General features: G+C 39.1%; 1 long non-coding RNA gene across 1 annotated transcript; it reads right to left on the bottom strand.

Moving 5' to 3' along the window:
- Window positions 1–257: 257 nt before the first annotated feature.
- On the bottom strand, window positions 258–2,748 carry LOC103458027 (uncharacterized). Its single transcript, XR_014085597.1, has 2 exons — window positions 2,665–2,748; window positions 258–2,331 (listed from the first exon to the last, which is right to left on the bottom strand). It is a non-coding gene; the product is annotated as an uncharacterized LOC103458027 (long non-coding RNA).
- Window positions 2,749–5,455: the final 2,707 nt, after the last annotated feature.

Below are 5,455 nucleotides of genomic sequence, written 5' to 3'. Positions count from 1 at the left end.
TAAAATACTTCTGTTGCAGCATTAAACTTCTATGCACCAAAGATCTAGAATACACTGAAACAAGAGTTCCTTTAAATCAAGGCTAAAACCCACCTGCTTAGAGCGGCTTTTGATTAGTAGTAATTGGACCAGTCATCAATGTATTGCTGTTTTACTGTTTTCGTTTCATATCCATATTTGTTGAATCTTTCTATCTTTCCAATCTGGAATAAACAAGTTTGACCTCATAAGACACCCAAAATCTGAGTCATAACAGGTCAATTAAATATCACATTTATTACGGTTGAAAAAGAAAACGGTGCCACGTTTAGATTTAACTGAACTGATTACAGTAGTTTCCAAACTGTAACAGTAAAAGTGCTGATCCTTCGTGTTGCTACTAGCATGTGCTAAATGAAAATGGGCGCTTTCTTCTTCTTCTTCTTCTTCTACTACTTTTTCTTCTTCTGCTTCTTCTTTAGATTTCAACAGCAGCTTGCATCCATTATTGTAGCACTACTGCCATCTATTGGATCCTAATATCTATATCGCAAATCCTCATAATGATTCCAGTATTATTTTTAAAAAAAACGAAAAATCTTCTTTTTCCCTTCAATGCTTTTTAACTGATTAACAACATTCTCAAATTTCAATTCCCTATTAAAACCTAATTCCGTTTTAATGGGCAATTTATTTTATTTCCAATTTTGACTTCCAATTATTCCCTTCCTGCTAAAGAGCCCCCTGCTGGTTGAAGAAAAATCCACATATAAGCAACATGGTTCAAAGCTCAGGAAAATGTAGCGATTTATAGTCTGTAAAATACAGTATATGAAAAAAAATCTGAATGCTCTCTGCTATTGTTCAGGGGGCTGAGCCAAATGTGGAGGCGGGCCGGATCCGGCCCGCGGGCCATAGTTTGGGGACCACTGCTTTAGCGGAATGAAACTTTGACACAGTGACAGACTTTTGCAGGTCATTCACAAGGATTGTGACTTTAAAAACTGTAATTCATAATTACATTTTTCAGAATTTGCAGTGTCCCATTGTCACCTGAATTCTTTTCTTTAATAAAAAACCACATCAGCTGAGAGCACAGGTTTACTTTAAGCCATGCCTGCATCAATAAGTGGTAATGATGAACAGATGGTGTGTGTTGCACTTTTCTTTTATGTTAACTTGATACTTACTCTATATTTCTGTACATACCTCCAACTGTAAAGCTGATCTGGTCTCTTTCTGAAGAAAGGAAACACTTGATAGTGACGCTGAGCTCAGCAAAGTTAAAGTTAAAAACATCACTTGAAGCGAGTGAAAAAGTCAACAGCCAATCGAAAGACTGGAAACAAAGCTGAAAACATCTTGCACATTGGGATCCAAGATGTCACATCATTTCATGTGCAAATGAAGCAGTCGAGAGCTGGTTTTCTCCCATTTCATCTCCTTCGTCATAATTACATCTTCCTTTCTCCCCCGGCTTCCAGCTCCCACTTCCCTTCCTCCTTCTGGTTTATTATGCACAACAGTTTCAGATAAGTTTCTGTTGCCAGGTTCCCTTTTGTGTGTCCCAGATAAGTAGGGCAGCTTCAATCATTTTTACCAAGGCCCACTTTGAAAGCTAAACTTCACGTCTTCTGGAAATGTTACTTCCTTCGCTCCTGCAGCTCGCACCATTTAAGATCTGATTCGGCAGAATCTTACTGAACGTGGCTGTGGTCAGTGAGTCAGCCTTTCAGGTGTGTGTGTGTGAGGAGACACCAAGATGCTTTCCTGGCCACTGAGTTGGATGATCACTGGTGAGAGATCTGTCCTGGAAATTCATGGCTTTACTCGGCCATCCTGCCTGAGTCACATGATGAGGATCCACAGATGGCTGAGTGCACAGAGCAGAACCGCTGTGTGACTCAGGCAGCGTGAAACCCATTTCAGTAATGAGCTCCAGACGTCAGAGGAAGTGCATGTAGACAAAAGAAAGTTCAATAAGGGTCGATAAGGCTGCATTTCCTTTACACAAAACTTCATCAATATTCCGCTAATGTCGAAAAAAAATTAAATAACAAAGACAATTAAAACCATAAGTTTGTTCACGTGATAAGTCTTTACAAAACAAACCTCCAACTGCTTCCTGTCGTCGTCTTCTTCATGGTTTGCGCCAACATCCGGTGGCTGGCCATGTGACATTTCAATTTTGTGAATTTAACAAATTTTGATATGGCCAAAAAAAACTTAATGTGTGTGTGTGTGTGTGTGTTTGTAATTACTCTCTAACAAATACCTTTCCAAGCTGGACCTTTGATCAAAACCCTTAAGGGGAAACACACACCAGCCTGTCCATCCTTCACGGTTCACAATCTGAGAAAGGAAAGGAAAAAAAAAGGAATTCTGTAGGTATGAGAACTGTTTCAATGCAACAATATTCTGTTTCAAGGGATTGAATCAGAATGAGTACTAAGCGAATATATTGATCATATATGATTTGTATTCATAAAGGCATTTGAACTGCAGGCAGGTAACACAGGGAAATGTGACCTGTCATAATCTGCAATGATGTAGGTTAAGCAAAAAAAAAAAAAAAGTCCATCCATCAAATCCACCTTAACCTTTTAAAAGTGAACTGTCTGAAGTTCCCTTCAAAGATCCACAAAACACAAATGTTGGAAGAAGCAGTGACTCTTTTCCACTAACCTGTACGTATCGTTGCTCAACTCAACTCAGGATTTCCTCTGGTGACTGTCTGGTCTCTGTCCTCAGATCCGACTTGGCTGCGATTCCACACATGCCAAGTCCTACTGAAAGTTTAACATCAGAAGACTGGTGGCTCCTGATTGGCTGGGGGATGGAGTCACTGGCTGTGTCACAAAGCGACTTTGTTGCAATTATCCAACCAGCCATTTCTCAACACTCACGACAGATGGAGCAGAATGTTCAACATGGCTTCATGTCCTCCACTGTCGCCTGGTGTTGTGTTACTGATCACGTCGTGCTGCCTTAAACATCGCCCTGCCCCCTGACGACCTCCACCAAGCTGGAGCTCAACAAAAAAACAAACAAACTGTAGAGCAGGACTGATCCGAGTCGAGCCGCGCTGCCAGGTTAGTGGAGAAGGTCCATCATTTGTGATCCTAACTTTCCTAAAAGAGGAGAAATGTTCAACAGAGCTTTTATCAGTGGAGAAAAAAAGCTGATAAATAAGTAAATAATTGTTTTTAACTGTTGTTGAAGTGTTTTCTGATCATATATGAGATTACTGTGTTCACAGAATCTCTTCTATTTTGTCTCATATCAGACAAGTTGCTATATTTAACACTAAGCTTCAAAGCATGTGTATGCATTGTTAAAATCTCTCTGCATTTAAAAAAAAATTGAACAGGGAAACTTTTCTGCATGTCTCACTACTTACTGCCCAGTGCACTCAGAAAAGGATAATAAGCAATCAAGAAGAGACAATAATAACTGCATGTTGTCTGTTTCCAGCTTGTTGTGGATCTACAGCCAGAGAGGAACAAACATGTTCCATCAGCAGCTCACCCTGTTTGTGGCCTGCAGCCGTTCCTCCATCACTTCCAGCTGCTCAGGATCATCATGTGTTGCTCCTTCTATCTCATATCATTAGTGCTTTTTGTTTTACTGTGCGGTAAAAGAAACAATGGTCGTGGTAAAGAAGAGTAGTCGATGTGGATATGTCTTTTTTTTCTCAGTATCAGTCTCCAAAAACATCTTCTTTAAAACCTTTTTTAAAACTTAATGATCAAACATATTTAAAATGTTCATTTGAGCAACAGAAACCTCACAGTTTGACAAATAGAGAACAAGTTTGACGCTCTGCTAGCTCGTACTTTATCTCCTTTACAAACAATAATGTGAAACTGTCTTGTTTTCTGTTGCTGCTTTTCATTTCTGTCCATGCAAATCCAAATCCAGACTTTGAGCTTCAAAAAGAACAAGAAAGAAATGACATTTTCTCCTGACATGAAATGGGGATTTTCACAAAAACAGAAGCTGAAAACTTTTTAAAACGTTCCGTTTGGCCAGAGTCATTTTGTTTGAGTGTATTATTTCAAAACAATTTGAAAACAACATATTGAATAATTTTTTCTCTCTTTGTTCTCTCTTTAAACTACTGTTGTGTGATACTGGGAATTTTGGTATTGATCTGAAACCAAGTAGAAAAAAAAATTATTGAGTGATTGGCCAAATCACCAATTTGGCCAATCACACCCACCACACCCACCACAACCTGCCACCTGCTCACAGTTCCAAAACCATTGGTAAATGGTTTACTGACCATGGTGTTACTGTGCTCAATTGACCTGCCAACTCTCCTGACCTGAACCCCATAGAGAATCTGTGGGATATTGTGAAGAAAAAGTTGAGAGACGCCAGACCCAACACTCTGGATGAGCTTAAGGCTATCGAAGCATCCTGGGCCTCCATAACACCTCAGCAGTGCCACAGGCTGATAGCCTCCATGCCACATTGAAGGCTGCAAAATGATTCCTGACCAAGTATTGATTGCATAACTGAACATAATTATTTGAAAGTTGACTTTTTTGGTATTAAAACACTTTTCTTTTATTGGTTGGATGAAATATGCTAATTTTTTGAGACAAGGATTTGGGGTTTTCATGAGCTGTGTGCCAAAATCATCAGTATTAAAACAATAAAAGACCAGAAATATTTCAGTTGGTGTGCAACGAATCTAAAATATATGACAGTTTAATTTTTATCATTACATTATGGAAAATAATAAACTTTCTCACAATATGCTAATTTTTTGAGGACCTGTATATGTTACTGGACTGGACATTATGAGATTTATCGTACGTCACACATGAGCCATTTCTGTCCATTGAGTCAGGAATATCGGTGGTCAGGAAAATACTACAATGACGCAAATAATTAGAACAACTGACGCAATGTTTAGTAGTTAATTCAACCATGGTAATAAGGGCTTCAAATTTCACAGGTGAGGAAAACGTTTTAATTTAAAGAAAACATTGAACAAATGAGCAGTGGGTCAGTTATACTAGCCTAACTGTGGTTAGCCTGCTACTGACTTTGATAACCTTAACATGTGCTGCGCAGTTCAGTGTGTTTTGGTTCCGTTGGCACTAAAACAGGTCAACCCGCCACCACGTCATCAGTAGAGCAGCTGTTTAAATCAGCTAATCAACCGCCGCTGAGCTCAGGCGAAAACTTAATAATTATCCAAATTTAGACATTAAGCCTGACAGCATAATGTAACAGACTGGATGTTTTGTTTTAGTGTTTTTGCTACTTTTTTGTGTGGGAAATGTTTGTTTTTTGGTGTTGATTCCTCTGATCGGTAATCTCTGCTCTATGTGCTCGTTGAGCTGTTGTCTGTCGGTTGCCAAGGCAACGGGTCCGCGTAAAGCGACACACAGAGCGAGAAAAGGCAGAATAAAAGTTGTTGGAGTTATTTTTTTCTTTATTTCTTTATCCATTTGAATTTTGT

This window comes from Poecilia reticulata, chromosome 21 (assembly GCF_904066995.2).
Source record: "Poecilia reticulata chromosome 21, P_reticulata-male-v2, whole genome shotgun sequence".
Classification (NCBI taxonomy): Eukaryota; Metazoa; Chordata; class Actinopteri; order Cyprinodontiformes; family Poeciliidae; genus Poecilia; species Poecilia reticulata.
Note: the sequence above shows the minus strand (reverse complement) of the source record. Positions and strands in the feature narration are given on the sequence as shown.